This window comes from Mustelus asterias, chromosome 6, assembly GCF_964213995.1.
Source record: "Mustelus asterias chromosome 6, sMusAst1.hap1.1, whole genome shotgun sequence".
In the NCBI taxonomy this organism is placed as follows: domain Eukaryota; kingdom Metazoa; phylum Chordata; class Chondrichthyes; order Carcharhiniformes; family Triakidae; genus Mustelus; species Mustelus asterias.
Genome location: NC_135806.1, coordinates 47,942,888 through 47,962,087, shown reverse-complemented (window position 1 = coordinate 47,962,087; position 19,200 = coordinate 47,942,888). Strand labels below are relative to the sequence as shown.

At 41.3% G+C, this 19,200-nt stretch overlaps 1 protein-coding gene across 8 annotated transcripts in view; it reads left to right on the top strand.

Moving 5' to 3' along the window:
* elavl2 (ELAV like neuron-specific RNA binding protein 2) overlaps positions 1–19,200 on the top strand; it is a 57,258-nt gene that overhangs the window by 21,021 nt on the left and 17,037 nt on the right. The gene's annotated exons all lie outside the window — the stretch shown is intronic.

The following is a 19,200-nucleotide window of genomic DNA, read 5'->3' as shown; positions in this document are numbered from 1 at the left end:
GTAGTTTTGCATAAGCTGATCTTTACTGAAGGAGGCTTGGAGACTGATGGAAGGGAAGTCCATGGGGTGAGACGTGTTGTTGTTGAGCTGAAAGTAGACCGTTTCTGTGATGGAGAAAATATTGGATCAGAGTTCAGCTTGAGGTTGCAACAAGTCTGTTTTAAGTTGGAGAGGTGTGGAGGGAAGGGTGACGCGGTGAAGTGGGAGGAATGGAGTTGGTGCTGAGGGAACAGTGTTTCAGCCAAGGGCTGAAAATGATGGCTTTGAACTTTTTACTGTTTAGATGGAGGAAATTGCAGCTCATCCAAGACCAGATGTCAGACGAGCAGTTTGGCACAAATTAAAGGTCAGAAATTGCATTTAACTGATCCCTTGCACAACATTTTAAACAAAAAAAGTAACTAGATTATGGATACCTGCTTTATCCAAGTTTTTCCATTTTTAGATGCAACCTTTTTACATCTGATTTACAATTCCTTCTAGGCATGCTTCACATTTGGCGATACAAAATACAATGTGCTAAGGATTTAATTTTTTTCAAAGCTTAAAAGGCCGAGTACTGCAATATATATATTTCCAAACTTTAATTCCGAAGTTCCCTTTTAGTTATTCTTCCTGGTTTTTAGTTTTTACGTAGTCCATTTGTATGTAGTAATCATTAGAAATGTAGGGGGAAATCTGACCAAAAAATGTATAGTGTTGTTTCATGCTGTGATGTGAGGGGGGATGGGCCCCAACACTAACAAAGCCCAGTTCCACTGAGATCAGAGCGGCAAACACAGGCTCAAAATCGCCACTGTAATCACAACCACCAAAATGACGAGCAAAATATTGCTTGTCAGACCTTTATTCCAACCATTATTTCTTCTCCAGTTGAAAGTTCCTATGCAGGCTGTGCATAAGCCTGCCCCTTACCAAATGTGTTCCAAACATTTAAAAGGCCTGTGCACAAACAAGCATGCGTGCTACACAAGTATATTGGCAATCCAGAAATGTGAATTTAAAGATTCAAACTTTCCATAACAGCTCATGGAAATGACCTGATAAATTGCTAGTCTAAGTGTTGCTACCAGATATTTGTACATTTGTTTTTAAGTGGGGCATTTATTTCGGTCCTCAAACTTTGTTTCCCATTTACCACGATGTTTGATTATACACTTTCCATATTTGCCCAATGCAGCTGCAATGTGAAATTTTCTATTCAGTTTGTCACCATTCCTGTTGTGGGCTCTGACCTCTAGTAAGTGGATCAATTTTCCAATTTCTATGTTTTAATATAGAGACTGACCAGTGGTACAAGCAGTTTCCCAGTCAGCCTTATGAACAGAAGTGTAAAGATAAAGTCACCATAGTACCAGATGACCATAGGCTGCTCTCCCCTTTTTGAGGGGGGGGGAAGAGTGGACTGGTGGTGATTTAAACTGAGGATCACCACACCTCGGGTAAGGAGCAAGGTTAAGAAGGCAGACTCTTTGTGAATAACCTCAGCTGGTTGGGGAACTGAACCCACACTCTTGGCATTACTCTGCATCACTAACCAGCTATCCATCTAATTGACCCCCACACCACCCATTAACATGTGTGCCCTGCATTGCATTTCATCACAACTTTTGAACAATGTTTTTGTCAGCACTTGTCAATAGGGAGAACTTGACATTTACTCGTGCAGGTGCAGACCTCTGACCAATTGACTGCTTTGTAATTTATGTTGCAGAAGGTGGATCACTGGTCCACATGCCATTTTGTTTTCCACACAAGATTATGGCCTCTCCATCCTTATCCTTAAACTTGTATGCAACCAAAATGCCCCTTGCTTTCTCGTTCGAGTTCCACATTGCTTGGGTGGTGTATTACTCTACTGCTTGTGTTTCCATTATTCAACATATTGGTAGTTTTCTTATTACAGACCTTGTGATTCTTTAAATATTGAGGCAGCTCTATTGTTTTCCCCCCACTGATTTGTTACAAGAATAATTTTCATTGGTTTATTAGGTTCTGCTTTATGATCTGTCATGCAATTAGACTTTATCAACACTGCTCATCTCCAGAATTCTATTTTCAAACACTTGTCTACTTTTGCAGTCATAGATTTGAGTCCCATTATTGCATCCACTGTTAAATTTGGGTTCCACTGTCTTCAGCTTGGAAGCGCAATGTAGTTTCTGGCAAATATGCCTTTTTAAATTACATTTGTTCTTCAGACTTTTACGTATATTTTTGACTGTTACAATACTGTTCTGACAACGGTGACTACATTTCAAACATGCTTCACTCGCCTCCCCTCTCCCTCCCCTTGTGGGAACTCTTAATTTAATCTTCTTTGGGACTGAACTATGACCATTACATTGCTACCCTTCACTACATTAATTTTGATTCGTATACAAAGGCACCCAAATCCCTGTGAGCGCCATACACTTTTTTTAAGAAGAGCAACTACCAAAATAATACTTTTCCCCATATTATTTGAGTGGGCAAAGTGGCATATTTATAGCTTTATGTTCTTCTGCCTAGTTTTGTATTGTCAGCAACAGGCACATAGTCCTTTCATTTACACATTTTCTAAATAGCTGAGACCCAAGCTCTGATCTTTGCAGCATCGTTCCATGTTGTAACCTGAAAATTACCTTTATTCCTACTGTTTTTCTGTTTGGGGCAATACGAGTTTTGAAAACAATCAGCATGGTGGCACAATGGTTAGCACCACTGCCTCATGGTGCCAGGGGTCCAGGGTCAATTCCCAGCTTGGGCCACTGTCTGCGCAGAGTCTGCATGTTGTTCATGTCTGCATGACGTTTTCTCTGGTTTCCTCCCACAGTCCAAAAGACGTGCTGGTTAGGTGCATTGGCTATGCTAAATTTGAACAGGTGCCAGAGTGTGGTGACTAGGGGATTTTCACTAGCTTCATTGCAATGTTAATATAAGCCTACTTGTGACACTAAATAAATAAACTTTAATACTGTTAACCTTCTGTGGCATGTTATCTCATGCCTGTTTTAAAAATCAAAATACAGTATACTTGCCCATCTATCTATTCTGCTGGTTGCTCTCAATAGATTTGAAAATGTTTTCCATTTTGGGGAACAATGTTGACACTTTCTAATAGAAGAAACATAGAAAAACTACAGCACAAACAGGCCCTTCGGCCCACAAGTTGTGCCGAACACATCCCTACCTTCTAGACCTACCTATAACCCTCCATCCTATTAAGCTCCATTGATTTTCAAAGTATCCATGCTCCTAGTAGATTCCAGAGTTTTCCCTGTGATAAATCTGGGGTTATCTGATCAATTGATTCTCTCTACCTCACTATTCCAGGTGGGAATATTTGCCTTTAATCCAATGGAACCAATCTAGAATCTCAAGAACCTGCAAATCGAAGCCAATGCATGTACCATCTCTACAGCTACCTCTCTTAAAGCTAGATGTAGGATATCTGGAGCAGATGACTTGGCTTTTAGTTCATTTTCCTTTTAAGATCATTGCTCTCATTAGATCCTTTTTTTCCCCTCACTATTTCCAGAATGTCTTCTGCCTACTTTGAGGATGGTTACAAATATAACACATCTGCCATTTCCTTATTCCCTATTATAATTTCTCCTCTCTCTCTGCTTCTTGAGGGACCTGTTTGCTTTCAATCCTTTTTTTGATACTTTTGAAGTGCTTCTGATCTGTTATATTTTCTGCTTGTTTATTATTGTTTTTCTCCCATTAACTTCTTGGTGATCATCTGCTAATTCTAAAAACTCTCCCAGTCATGTTTGCTATGTTTTGGCGACATTGCAAGCCATTTCCTTTCATATTCTTAACTAGTATCACTTTTTCCTTTGTTTTTAATTCCTCAAAGTGAAGATTTAAGAGTAATTTCTGAAAAGGTTGTCATTGCTTATAAGCATCACATCTTCATTAGGCAACTTGTCCCTCATACCTATGTAACTAGCTTTTGTTTAAATTGAACACCAATTTCTGATGTCCTGTCATTTGAGTTCAATGATGGGAAATTCTTCATTATTGCTCTTCCCCAGATAGTTCCTCCTAAAAGATTACTACTCTAGATATCTGCTTCTAGACTGTCCTTTTGAAGCCTCAAAACCCCACAAAATGGGGGTCGACTTCTATGCAGAATAGAAAAGCAAGTGAACCACTGCAGAGTGGGTGATTGTCATCTTTGCTTGTACAGCATCTCTCAAACTCCTGTTTAACACAGCTCAGATCATCTGTTTGATCTCTTGCACCCAGTTAAGGTACTGGTAAGTGAAGCATCCATTTGCGGCATGAGAAATTGAGGCTGATGTAAAATGACTGGAAAAGGGGGGCAGGGGTGGGAGAGTCTGATGGTCCAAAAAAAGTGATTTTTGAGGCTGAGGTAATAGGGTTGACAATAGGTAAACCACAATTGTTAATTATAATACCCATCACATTACATAATAGATTTAAAGCAGTTTGTTCCCCAGTTGGTTCTTTTGTTCTAGAAAGCTCAGATGCATTTTATGAACTTGATCTCCAGGTTACTTCTGCCAGTTTTCTTCATCCAGTCTGTATGAAGATTAGAACCCCCCACCCATCCCCTTTTGTATAACCCCCATTAATGGCGCCTCTAATTTGCCAATTTTTGTATTCTATAACACTTGGTAAGGCCAATGTTTTCTGTCCTTGCTATTTTTTAACTACTTCAAAAATATTTCTACATCCTGATTTTTTTTTTTTTTTGCCACCCCCCCCCCCCCTTCTAGGGACTAATATCCTTTCTCACCTTTATCACCTTTTCCATTCTGCTGATCTTTTCTGAAACTGAAATACCCTGAAATATTTGGATCTATATTTTGATCATTTTGCAATCGTGTTCCTCCAAGATCAAACCTACTTGATCTTGATTTGTGATAATCTATCTTGTTAGAAATGTTTGTGCATTCCGTTTTCAGACATGACCATGTTGCCTTTATTGAAGCTTGTCTCTGCCTGAGACGACGCTTGATTTTTAAAAAAAACTTGTTACTCTGCTCTACAAACTTTTTTCAGTGTTAACCTTTCCTCCCCATCCCTTATTATAGTCTTGGCAGCTGCCCGACTTACTTGATTTCACCTGCACATTGGTCATGGCCAAGTGAGGTCCATCCCAATGGAACAGCAACCACTTTCCTTACTAGCGAGGACCTCATGAATTGAAACCTCTGCCTCGCATTCCGGTTTTTGACTATACATTTTGTCCCTTCAGTCAGTTGGCACATAGCTTCGATAGAAATTAGAATCCATAGAAAACTTACAGTACAGAAAGAGGCCATTCGGCCCTTCGAGTCTGCACCGACCACAATCCCACCCAGGCCCTACCCCCATATTCCTACACATTTACCCACTAATCCCTCTAACCTACGCATCTCCGGACACTAGGGGCAATTTTAGCATGGCCAATCAACCTAACCTGCACATCTTTGGACTGGTGGGAGGAAACCGGAGCACCCAGAGGAAACCCACGCAGACACGGGGAGAATGTGCAAACTCTGCACAGACAGTGACCAAAGCCGGGAATCAAACGCAGGTCCCTGGAGCTGTAAAGCAGCAGTGCTAACCACTGTGTTACCGTGCCGCCCTGGTATTACCTTTGAGATTTTAAAAGAATTTGGACCCTAGCTTCACATTCGCTCAGCAGAATCTTATTCCTATTACCTAGTCATTGGTTCGAAAGAACAATACAGCACAGGACCAGACCCTTCGGCCCTCCAAGCCTGCACCGATAATGTGTTCCTAACTAGACCATCCGTTTGTATCCCTCTATTCCCAGTCTGTTCATGTGGCTATCTAGATAAGTCTTAAATGATCCGAGCGTGTCTGCCTCAACCACCTTGCTTGGTAGTGCATTCCAGGCCCCCACCACCCTCTGTTTAAAAAAAAAAGTCCCCCGCATATCTGTATTGAACCTTGCCCCCTCCCCCCTTACTTTGAACTTGAAAGCTACTAAAAAGCTTCCAACTGTTCACCCTATCTATGCCCTTCATAATTTTATAAACTTCTATTAGGTCGCCCCTCAATCTCCGGAACAACCCTAGTTTACTCCATCTCACCTCATAGCTAATAACAGGCAACATCCTGGTAAACCTTTTCTGCACTCTCTCCAAAACCTCCACGTCCTTCTGGTAGTGTGGCGACCAGAACTGGATGCAATATTCCAAATGTGGCCTAACCAACGTCCTATATAACTGCAACATCATATGCCAACTTTTATACTCTATGCCCCGTCCAATAAAGGCAAGCATGCCATATGCCTTCTTCACCACCTTTTCCACCTGTGCTGCCACCTTTAATGATCTGTGGACTTGCACACCCAGATCCCTCTGTGTATCTATACTCCTGATGGTTCTGCCATTTATTGTATCGCTCCCCCCTGCATTAGATCTACCAAAATGCATCACTTCGCATTTATCTGGATTAAATTCCATCTGCCATTTCTCCGCCCAATTTTCCAGCCTATCTATATCCTGCTGTATTCTCTGACAATGTTCATCACTATCCGCAACTCCTGCAATCTTTGTCGTCCGCAAACTTACTAATCAGACCAGCTACATCATCTTCCAAATCATATATATATATATATATATATATATATATATATCACAAACAGCAGAGGTCCCAGTACAGAGCCCTGCGGAACACCACTAGTCACAGACTTCCAATCAGAAAAAGACCCCTCCACTGCTACCCTCTGTCTTCTAAGGCCAAGCCAGCTCTCCACCTATCTAGCTAGCTCACCTTTGATCCCTTGAGATTTAACCTTTTGCACCAGCCTGCCATGAGGGACCTTGTCAAATGCTTTACTAAAATCCATGTAGACGACATCCACGGCCCTTCCCTCGTCAATCATTTTTGTCACCTCAAAAAAACTCAACCAAATTTGTGAGGCATGACCTCCCTCGTACAAAACCATGTTGTCTATAGCTAATGAGACTATTCAGTTCTAAATGTGTATAGATCCTATCTCTAAGAACCTTCTCCAACAATTTCCCTACCACGGACGTCAAGCTCATCGGCCTATAATTACCCAGGTTATCCTTGCTACCCTTCTTAAATAACGGGACCATATTTGCTATCCTCCAATCCTCTGGGACCTCACCTGTGTCCAATGAAGAAACAAAGATTTCTGTTAAAGGCCCAGCAATTTCATCTCGTCTGTGTAATCTAGGACAGATGCCATCTGGCTCTGGGGATTTGTCGACCTTAATGCTTCCTAAAACACCTAACACTTCCTCCCTTGTAATTGCGATTTGTTCTAACGGGTCTACACATCCCTCTGAGACACTACCAATCAACGTGTCCCCCTCCTTTGTGAATACTGATGCAAAGTATTCATTTAGGATCTCGCCTACTTCCTTGGGTTCTAAGCATAATTCCTCTCCTTTGTTCTTGAGAGGTCTTTCTCTGACCCTCTTGTTCCTAACGTATGTATAAAATGCCTTGATTCTCCTTAATCCTGTCTGCCAAGGACATTTCGTGACCCCTTTTTGCCCTTCTAACTCCATGTTTGAGTTCTTTTCTACTTTCTCTGTATTCCTCCAGTGCTTCATCTGTTTTTAGCTGCCTGGACCTTATGTATGCCTCGTTTTTCTTTTTGATTAGACCCACAATTTCTCTGGTTATCCACTGCTCTCGAATTCTATCTTTCCTGTCCGTCCTTTTTGCAGGCACATGCCTGTCCTGCACTCCTATCAACTGCTCCTTAAAAGACTCCCACATGCCAGATGTGGATTTACCCTCGAACAGTCTCTCCCAATCAATAGCCACCTAATCCTGCAGTAGTTAGCCTTCCCCCAATTCAGCACCTTACCCATAGGACAACACTCATCCTTTTCCATGACTATCCGAAAGTTTACAGAATTGTGGTCACTGTTTGCCACATGTTCCCCCACTGAAACTTTGACCTGACCGGGCTCATTCCCCAGTACTAGGTCCAGTATAGCCCCCCCTCTAGTTGGACTATCAACATATTGTTCCAAAGAACTTTCCTGGACACATTTTACAAATTCCTCCCCGTCCGGACCCCCAGCCCTAAGGGATTTCCAGTCTATATAAGGGAAATTAAAGTCTCCCACTACAACAACCCTGTTTTTTTTTTCTACACCTGTCCAGAATCTCCTTGCATATCCATTCCTCAACTTCCCGTGGGCTGTTGGGCGGCAACTTTCTATGTGAACCATGACCACTAGATCATTCTGTTCCTGCTTCAAATTCTTCAACCATGAGGAAATGTCCTTACCCTGACACTGGACAAGGGGCACTGCCTTTGGGAGCTGCAGAGATATTTATACAATGTGTTGTTGGTTAGGCCAGTATTTGTTGCCCATCCTTAACATTACTATATGCCTTTTCACGCCACCGTACCATGGTTAATTTGCCCATCCTTCTTGGGAGCCTTTGTTCTCACTTACAGCTGTATCAAGTACTTCATAGCTGTTGGACATGGGTAAATCGCAACGGTTTGTCATATGGTGCTGTATGATAATGAGGAAATCAACTGCTGTCTAACTCTTAATGGGTTGCAATTCATGTATATAATTCATATGTTCAAGACCTCATTACAAAGATTAAGATCAAAGCTGTTTTAACCTCAAACGGTACTGATGGCTATGAAGGTGGATTTTGTTCCAGCCATTTGTGATTCCATGCAAGGGCAAAAGGATGTGACATTGGAAGTCTCCTTACCTGGTTGACCTTGACTCAATTGTATTGTCCTGTTCCCTGACTGCTTGTCAAATCTAAACCGCCACTAAGGGTGTGACATTCAGGTGCACACGCCTGACACAAGGTCTCAAGTGATGGATCAAATGGCTTCTGCTCAATCCTTTATACATCAAGGATGATGCCTGAGGTTGCATGGTCTACAATTAAAATCGCCTATGTACAGGAAACTGGTCATTCCAGTCTGACCCATTTTCATCTGCTTCCAAGCACTCCAATCTTTTTAATGATATGTGTGAGCTGTTTAGTATCTGTTCATTCCTGGGGTTATGTTGCCTCTCTGGGAAATATCACTGCTGCGGCAAGAGATATTGCCGTAGTAATAGTTGCTGCTAATCCACTGAGTTGGGGAATGGTTGACCTCTGAAACTGATGATCATTCAGTTCCTTGTGCAGTTGGTGAATTTACATCTGTGCCATCAGCTGTGAAGGAGTAGCTTCTCCAGTTGTATGTATATTTCTTGTTACAGTATATCTGGTCGTTCATTTGCATGTTGTACGATCAAAGTAACAGCTTCATGCAGAGGTCCCAAGTTGCCAAGTGGGCTGATGCTGAGTGGATTGAATGTTTGCACTCTGGCAATGACTTGGCAGCTTTATCAAAGTAAAAGTTTGGTTTTCTTATCATTCCAGTTTGATTTTTGTCACTAAGTCTCTGATTACTTCTGGCTTCAGTGTCTTGGCTATTGGAAGAGCAGTTTTGGTGTGCATGACAGTCGTTGAACTGGACTGCTTTCCATGCCCTCGCTTCTCCACTCTAAGGTTGCTTTGTACAGACCTGTGTTGGATCTACTTGACTTTTTAAAATCTCTTTAGCTTTTTTCACCACTCTCTCAGCCTCTGCATTTGACTGTGGATAGATAGTGTAGTGATATGTGCTGAATTCTTCTTCACTCCTGAACTGAGGGCCATTGTCACTTGCCACAATATCAGGAATACCATAGTGACTGAAGTGTGCTTGTAGGCATTCTACAATCTCTCTGGTCATTAATGTTGGCTTATTTAACACTGTGGTCTGCGTAGCAGTCAATGGTGATGAAATGGCTCCAAAGAAACTGAAAAGGGTTTATTCCAAGCCAAGTCTTTAGTCTGTCTGGGATGTCATGAGTCATTGATGTTCACTACAAGTGCTGCACTGACTAATATGGTTCTCTATCTCCTTGCTCCTGTTTGACCAGTAGAGCACTTCTCATGCCTTCCCAAGACTAGACTTGATTCCTTGATAGCTCTTAAGCATCTCTTTCCTCATCTCCTTTGGGATGATGATTCTAGTTCCTTTGTGCAAGATGCCATCTTGGACAGTCACTTCATTTGTGTTCAGGGCACACTCTTATAGCACTAGATATGTCCTTGATGGTTTCTGGCTGTCCTTTAGAGTTGCATCTCTTGCAAAATTTGCTTGATCCGAGCAAGATACTTGTCTTGTCAGATTCAATGTCTCTGGGTTGATGTCTCACAAGCATGCTGTGTTGTTGCTTTTCATTGAAATCTGGAAGATTTCAGACTCTACTTCAAAAGGTGTGCCATTTCCTTCAAAGGAAGTGCCATGCAATGTACATTTGTTTCCCCTGCTGTAATTTCAAATGATATCTTCTCCCCAAATGAAGTAACATCCTTTTTCAGATGTTATGGAGCAGATAGATACAAAAAAGATGCTTTGAAATGACATGTAGTCCAATTTTACCATTTTGTTTCCCAAACAATACTGATTCAAATGCTCACAAGCAAAGACAATATCAGGCATGCAGTCTACTCTTGTGCAGTTGTTCAGCACGCGTTGACACTCTGGATGCAAATGCAACTGGTTGTTCTTGCTGCAGAAGGGTTGCTCCAAGTCCTCTCGTTGGCATCTCACTTCAGAGTGACCATGGTACCTCGGCACTGGCGTCATCATCACTAGTTTGATGTGACTGAAAGCTGCTTGTTCTATTCCTCAAAACTATTGAACATCTTGTGAGCTTGCATGGAGGTTCATACTCTTGACCAGTGGACAAAAAGCTTCCTAGGTAGTTCACAAATGCAACAAATTGTTGTACTGCCTTCAAGTCTGGTTGCTGCATCTCTGCTACAGCACTCATCAGGATCAGGCCACGCTCTTTCGCTATCATTACATGACCTGTTGCAGTTTCTTCTACTTCAGGTTCATCAGGTGAGCTCTTTTCAGCAGTCTCACTAGATTCTGATCATGGCCTGCTTTCAATTGTTTCTCCAAAGATGTGCGGGTTAGGTTGATTGCCCCTTAGAGTCCTGAGATGTGTAGGTTAGAGGGATTAGCGGGTAAATATGTGGGGGTGGGGGCCTGGGTGGGATTGTGGTCGGTGCAGACTCGATGGGCCGAATGGCCTCCTTCTGCACTGTAGGGTTTCTATGATTCTATGACCCATAGACTAGCAGATCATCCATGGTCACCTCCACTCCTGGAGAACATATTGACTATCTCCATGTTGTCGGCGCAGTTTTCTGGAGCAGTAAAAATCCGAAATGACATCAGCGCCTAATCTGAAAACTGCTGCTTTCATCCAACTACTTTTGCCAGTGTCCATCCTTCATACCCAGAGCAATAAAGACCTTTTCCGGTAAGTTATGGTAAATGCCTTCATTGACACAAGGTCAGGAGATCTCGTCAAAGCTTTATAGAGACCCTTTGGACCTGTGCATACATTCAGCTTTCCTAGTTGTTTCACTTTATCATGCCGCTAATCCAATCTGTAGGAGTTGTCACTTTCCTGTTCCTCCATCTTTTCTACCTTGTCTTTCAGGCAGAACTAAGGCAGCTGAAACTTCAAGATGCTGACTTGGTTTCATGCTCTCATCTATTTTAAGGTGATAGTCACCAGGAAGACATCCAAGACTCATGAAAACATCTTTGTAATTTCTTAAGATTTGTTAAGCGGTTAATTGCTTTGTCGTACAAAGTAGTGTAAACCTCTGATGCAATGGAGGGTTAACAGTCTGGACTTGTTTCAGCTGAATTGAGTGGATTTCACTTGGTGTTTGATTTGCAACTGCACATCTTCATTCTTCCCATTGAGCTCTCTGTTCTGTTTGCCCTCTTGGGGGTGAGCAGTGTTCCATCATACAGCCTTAACTTTACCTTGGGCTTCATTTTGGGTCACTGTCTTGATGTTGTACATGCGTATCTGACACTTGATCTCCTCCTGCAGCTGTCATTCCAGTAGTCTCAAACCATTTCTGAGACTTGGGAATGCCAATGTGTTCAATATGTTGTGTTGGTCATCTGCCATTTTTCTAGCAGCCATGTTGTTTCACTTACCACAAAGTGATTAAGCTTCTTGCAGTTAGTACGTGGCTTTCCCCACACTGGACGTGCTTCCTTTTTCACATGGTACAATATTGGCATCCAGTACTCCGACCTTGATCTTTCAGGTGGCCCCTCTGCAAGTAATTCTTCCTTCACTTATTGTTTTGTGCTTGGAAGGCCTAATCTGCCTCCAAGTGCAAAGCCTAGTGCATTCTCCCATTGATACTCTGCAGCTGACGTCAGAGACACATGTCAATAGCTTTTGAGAGTAAGTTTCTCCCCTCGCCCTCTACTGATACTTATGAACAATAAGCACTGGAGCTTGGCAAAGTTTGCCTTACAGGCCTCAAATTTCATGATACTGGCTTTTCTTCCTCCAAGCAGGGCCTCAATTTCTTTCCCACCCCAACACTTGTTTAAAAGATAGGTTTCACCCGACGAGTAATTCTCCGTGTGTAGTGAAAGGGCTATCGTATGCTTCATCACTTATTCTTGTAGTTGCATGTAATCTTTTTTGATTTTTCTGGTGTCTGATGGATGTTTTCAATCACCAAACACATTACTTATTTTAAGCGACAAATGGAACAACTTGTAATAATGCCATAGAGAAAATGTCCCAATTATATTACAAATTTTCCCCTGGGGAGAGACTAGGAAATTGTTCTAGATAACAAGCCTGAAGATGTGGCAAATAGTGAGGATGATGCCAATTGACTATAGAAAGCACAAGTGGCAGAATTATAATACAAGTATTAGATGATGCATTTTGGTGCAAGGGCTTGGGAGGGACAATATGGACCTATATAGTACAGTTCTAAAGTGTGTGGGGACAGGGGCTGAGAAAGCCAATTGTGCAGGGACCAAGAAGGAAATCTGGAGGGTGCTCTTGTGCAGAGGTGTCCTTTTTCTTTTGTGGGGGGGGGGGAACAAGGGACTCGCTGCCCTGGAGAGCTGCTCATGTGGGACCAGGTGAAGATGGCATCGCATGTTGAGAGTAATTGGCAAAGCATATAGGCTTTTGGGTTTCATTGAAAAGCAAGTTGTGCTGAAGTTGTTTAGGTCAGTGATTTTGTCCAATGCTGGGCACCACACTTTAGGAAGAATGTCCTTGAGAGGGTGCAAGATGTGATTTAACATGATTCAAGAGGGTTAAGTAATTTGGTGACAGTTTAGTTGGAGAAGCTGGGGTTGTTCTTGGCGCAAAGGCTATCGAGGTGAGATGTAATGGGTGTGTTAGCAGGTTTGGACAAGATGGATGAAAAAAGATGACTGTAGAAGAACTAGCAGGTTAAAAGGTTTTGAGTGAGATGCAGATTTGAACTTAAACAGTGAATGGTAATGACCTGGAGTTTGCTGCCAGCAGAGATGATCAGTGATTTCAAAGGAAATTGGATGGGTACTTGAGGGAAATAAACCAGATTGCTATAGAAAGCCACTTGGGTTCAGTGGGCTGAATGGTCCCTTCTGTTATGACCTTTCTAAAGTAAAAGCTTAGTTGAACAATTGGTTCAATGCTGATTTTGGCCTTTATTCCCACCAGAGGTGGGGTGGGACAAAGCTGTGATGGAACTTGTAGATGGTTCCTCTCACTATCTTGTGAAATTTTGCTTTGGGCAAAACAGCTACTTTGTTTTACAGATATTGCCAGAGGATTTAGAAAGTGCGATCTATTTTTTGTGCGCACACAACTGGGAACACCAGCTATAGTAACATTTTTGATTTGCTGTTCTCAACTTTCTGGCATATTAGATTTTTTTTGGTGCTTTTTGAACATGCCATGCACTTGTGCCATAAAAATCTTGACTTAAATGAAGGATGTATTATTGGAATTTAAAGTTAGTCTATTTAGTCACAAGTAAGGCTTACATTAACACTGCAATGAAGTTACTGTGAAATTCTCCTAGCCACCACACTCCAGTGCCTGTTCGAGTCAATGCACCTAACCAGCACGTCTTTCAGACTATGGGAGGAAACCGGGGCACTCGGAGGAAACGCGCACAGACATGGGGAGAACGTGCAAACTCCACACAGTGACCCAAGCCGGGAATCGAACCCGGGTCCCTGGTGCTGAGGCAGCAGTCCTAACCACTGTGCTGCCCCAGTCCCTGTAAGACATTAAAATGTGTTATCCTTTTTCATATAGCTACTCATGGTCCAAATGAGAACGATGTCTTGAAATGTGACCTTCATGTTGGAGTATTGCTGGTTAAGGCCTGGACAGCAAGCTGCTGCGTTGACTCTCCTGAGCAGGTTCAGCTGTCCCTAGGTGCTATGATGAATTAATAGAGGCTTAGTTCAGCTTCTGTAAAATTTGCTGGAAAAACAAATTTAATATTTTTCAATTGTCTTAAATCATCATCTGTTTTAGTATAGAAATGCTTGCATTGCAGCTTTTTCATTTTTCACCATGCGTATAAATATTTTCTAAACTTGCCTTAGAAACATAGAAATGTTGCAGATGGAGCAGGAGTAGGCCATTAAGTCCTTTGGATCTGCTCTGCCATTCTTTATGATCATGGCTGATCATCCAGCTCAATAGCCTGATTCTCTCTCATTTCTCTCTCCCCCCTCTCTCTCTCTCTCTCTCTCTCTCCTGAATGATTTATATTTTGTATTTCCAAATACAATTTCAAAAATATCCTGGTGGAAACCAATCTTGGTTGAATAGAATTGCAGAACATTTTTGGGATGTACTTTCTCAAACTGGGTCTAGTCCAAAGAGTTCTAATAGCCTTTAAAAGAGGTGGTCAGTATTTGAGATGTGTGAGAAACTTGTCAATAGCCAAGACAATTTGGGCAGGGAAGGGGTGGGTGGGGTGAGAGGAGCTACTACCCATTTCGCTGTTTCCACAAAAGCTTTCCTGGAGTTCCTTTTGTACAGCACCTTTTGGACCACCTAGTTGTATGATGCAGCTCTTTCTCAGAAATTACCCATTTAGTAATCTTGGTTTGTACTTGTAATCTGGGTTACATGAACCTACTTTTCCTCTGCTGTGGGCAGTTCCGATTAAATACTTCACTTTTTGTTGTATATCAAAGGTTGTAAAGTCATAACATCTCAAACATGTTGTTTTAAAACGTTTTGGTTGAGAAGTCTGGCTTAATCTTGGTCAGCCTGTTCTCCATTTGGTTTCCAACAAAATTGAGGATTATTCTACAATAGAGGTGAACCATGTGGCTTTTTTTCCAAAGAGGAGGTACTTGCAAAAATTATCTTATTGCCACTAGTCTGGGGGTGGGGTGCTGGAAATCTCGGCACGATCTCCAGCTCATCTGAACTTGAATCCAGTTGATGGAGCTATCGGAGTAACTGAAATGTAAATCTGCACCCAAGACTTGGCAAGCAGCTGATGCTGGTACCTAATCCAGTTAATTGTAATAGATTATTTTCCTTTACAAATAAAGTATATTTTGTGGTTAGAATGTTCTCTAATTGTTGACATTTCCCTAGTTACAACTGTAGTCCATAGCCTCTTAGGAGACCAGCTGACCTAAAACCAAACGCAGACATTTTTACTATCATCAGTTTTCAATTACTGCACAATTCTGTGTTGCCACCACTTGGAGACATCCTTTGTTAAATGAATTGGATACTGTAATCTTGCACCACCCTATGTGGTTTACCAATCTTCTGAAAGGTAGACTGATTATTCTCTCTCGAGAAGGTCAAATATAAATCATTGGGCTAGTTTGTTTACAATCCATTCATGCATCAATCGTAAATGTTTCATTAATTGTGAATTTAATTTCGTTGCATGCCTTATAAATTTTAAAAACAATCATTGTTAAAAGGCTGGTATAACTTTCCCACTAACAATTTCCCTGATCCTGACTAACTCTGTATTGAGGACATGTTGGATCATTCAATTGCTAAATATTCCCAACTGTCTCTTTGGGGATGGGCCAACCCTTCCACCTCTCTGGATTGACTTGCAAAATAAACTGGCTGCTTGCTCTTTTGCTTTTACCTGTTGGTTGAACAAAATAGACATTCCAATGTCAAGTGCTTGAATGGTTGATTATAGTGGCAGAAATTATGTTCGAGAAGCAGGCTTGATATTGTGGAAGCGCAGAAGGATTCAAGGATCCAGGTTCAGAGGACATTAAAGGCAGGTTAATTGGTTTTATTTCTGAAGAGCAGCCTCCATGAAATTTTGTTTTATCACTCGGTGTAGAATGGGAAGCAGAAGTTGTTAAACTTGCAGATCCTTGGTTAGACTAAACTGTCTGCCATGTGACCGCTTCTCCCATCCTATAAAATGATATAGGAGGCACCACAGAGGCAAAAAAAAGACCAGTGACACAAGAACTGAGGGGTTATACTAACTGAAAGGCTGGAGGCTCTTCATTTTGAAAAGAGAATATTTTGAGAGAGGCTTAAGATTGTGGAAGGGTTTGGGTTTGGACATTGAAATGATTCCATTGGTCCAATAGGGTTGGGGGTAGAGGAACAATATTGGGGCTATAAATATCTTGCCAATAATGAGGAATTCGGAGAACTTTTATTCCTTGATTTTAAAATATGGAACACGCCACCACAAATAGTAATTGGTACAGATGCATTTATAAGGCTAAACTGGATAAGCGCGAGGACGGAATGAATATGTGGACATGTTATTGGGATTAGGTGAAGGATTGGAGGGGGCTTGTGTGGGCATATTGGGCTGATTGGCCTCTTTTTCTAAGCTGTCAATAAATCTGGTGCGATATGAGAATATATTAAAACTTAAGTATAGTGCAGCATTAAGATCCAAACTATAGTAATGGTATTAACATAAACAGATTCACGAGGATGCTTTCTGACATGAGGTTGACAAAACCATGCAGATGACGGAAATGTGGAACTAGGTCTACAAAGACCCATGTAATTGAACCTAGAATGCTAGAAATTTAAACTGGTTGTAAGATGCTATTTTAGTCAGCTATGCAATTTGCTATTAATTTAAGAAAATATTAAGCTGAATATTGATTGGCTAGATGAGTGAAGGTGTTTGGGAACAGGAAGAGTAAATGTGTGTTGCTTAAGTGGAGGATAAATGCTGACTAGGCCAAATGGCCTGATTTAAAAAAAAAACTCTGGTTCTTATTTCTAGCATGTGACTATTCTGTAAGTTTAAGTCAGCATAATGTGCTCTTCCATGGCCAAGTAGAAAAATTCCAAAATTGCTACTTTAAAGGTCCTTGGGCATGTTGGGTTTGTTTCAAAAGAAGATGCACAGTCAAATCTCTGCAATAGCTGTATTGCACAGAATGCTAATGCTCAGTGCACACTTCTGACTGCTAGCTGAAGTTGTAAAACGAACCTGGTAGAACCTTACAATTTTTACTAGGAGTCTGAGGAGTTCTTTGGGTGTCTTGGTCAACATTTATCCCTCAACTAAAAGAGCTGAAACTGATCATTCTGTCAGCTGTTTGAGAACTTTTTAGAATGGAGATCGCTGCCTAAACTGCAGAAATGATTTGTTGGCTGTGAAATGCTTAGATGGCCTGATGCTATAAAATGTCGTGCAAGTTGGCTTGTCTTTTTTTTCCCACCCTGTATTGAGAAGTTCTCATTTTGTTCTGTGATCTTACCCTGTTTTGCTTTGTGTGGAGTGTAAGTTGGATCATCTAATTTCTAACCTCCTTGCTTTTTAGGTTTGTAGCTTCATCCTCTAATTTTAAATTGTGTTCAAATAATTTTTTTAAACCTGTTCATTTAAGTTCTTAAACCCATTAAAATGCAACTGTCCTACATTGGCCACCATGATTTGACGATATGGAATTGGGCTATGTATTGATTACTGTGTGGGGGGGTGGTGGGGGGCCTAAACCCCATTAACCACTTTTTTTTCTGATAAAGCAGCATGTGGTCAGCCTTGGGCCGAAACATGGGAGATAACGACTGTACCACAAGTGCCAGCCTGCTAATGTCCCTTTCCAGCAAAGGCCCTGTGAATTTTCTTTGTCACTTTCCACCAACATCCTGCAAAGTCATCCTTGATCATGAGTTCAACTGGATTAGATGCACATGTGACAGTAAGACCAGAGGCTGTATACTATGTAGTAACCAGCTCGCCATCTGATTCGGTCAGATTTCCTGTGCCTCAATTATAGGGACACCATTATCACACGGACTGTTATGATTTGAGGCCCAGAATCACAAATTTCACCTCGACCAAATGAGGGGTGGCGATTGCCAAATGTTGCCCCCTTTCTAACCAGCATTTTGTGTTGCCTGCAGGAATACATGACCAGGATTTTTCTTCACGTCAGTTTTTTAAAATTGATATGGTGTTCTGTTGAGTCCGAGAATTTTTGGACCTGGTTTGTAAATTTGAATGGACCAAATTTGGAAATTAGGCTGTGTACAAAAAATATTACTCAAACTGCTCTGTACTGGTTCTATGTTAAATTCATGGCCCTTGGTGTCACTGTGCTTAATTCCACTTATCTGGCAGCAAGATGCTCCGAGACCTTTGTTAAATGTTGGGATGACTGACAACTTGGTGTCTTAAACCCTTCAAGGGAAATTATAGTTTTAACCTTCAATGCTGCCACAAAATGTTACTTAAAACTCTTCCATTATTTTTGTCTATTTTCTTCAATTATGTAGTTGACTCAGTTGCATTTGGTTGAAAAATCCAAACATGTTGAAAACTGAACAAAATCATCTTTACCAGGTCTTAAATATTATTTCAAATAGTCATCTGACATCTGTTCAGTATCTTGGAACTGAACTGGTGATGGGAAGCAGTCAAAATCTGCATTATTAGCCTTGCATAAAATTGGAGAGGTTGCTGATGGGATGAACAAAATTTTGGCAGCTCGCACAACCAGATTGTGGCTAGATGAGTAAATTTCAGTGACATGTAACAGGAATGCATGGTTTCACAACATATGCCATGCCCATTAATCACAGCATTGGCTTGGATCTAAATGTAGAAGTTGCATTTGCTGTATGATACATCAAACTGATACATTTTTAGGTAGACATTGTATTATCTGTACGAATTTAACTAGATATTGCATTTGTTTGTAAATTGTCTCAGACAAAAATAATTCTTGTTGCACCAGCTATCCCTTATCCTAAAGTAGTCTGAACCTGTAGGGTTTTTTCTGTCTTGACCTTGAACAAATATTCTGTTACATCAGTAAAAATGTTGGCCGTAAATATTTATTGCATCATTTGGAATGTAATTTGTGTGAATGGTTTGAAAACAATGCTGTAAAGG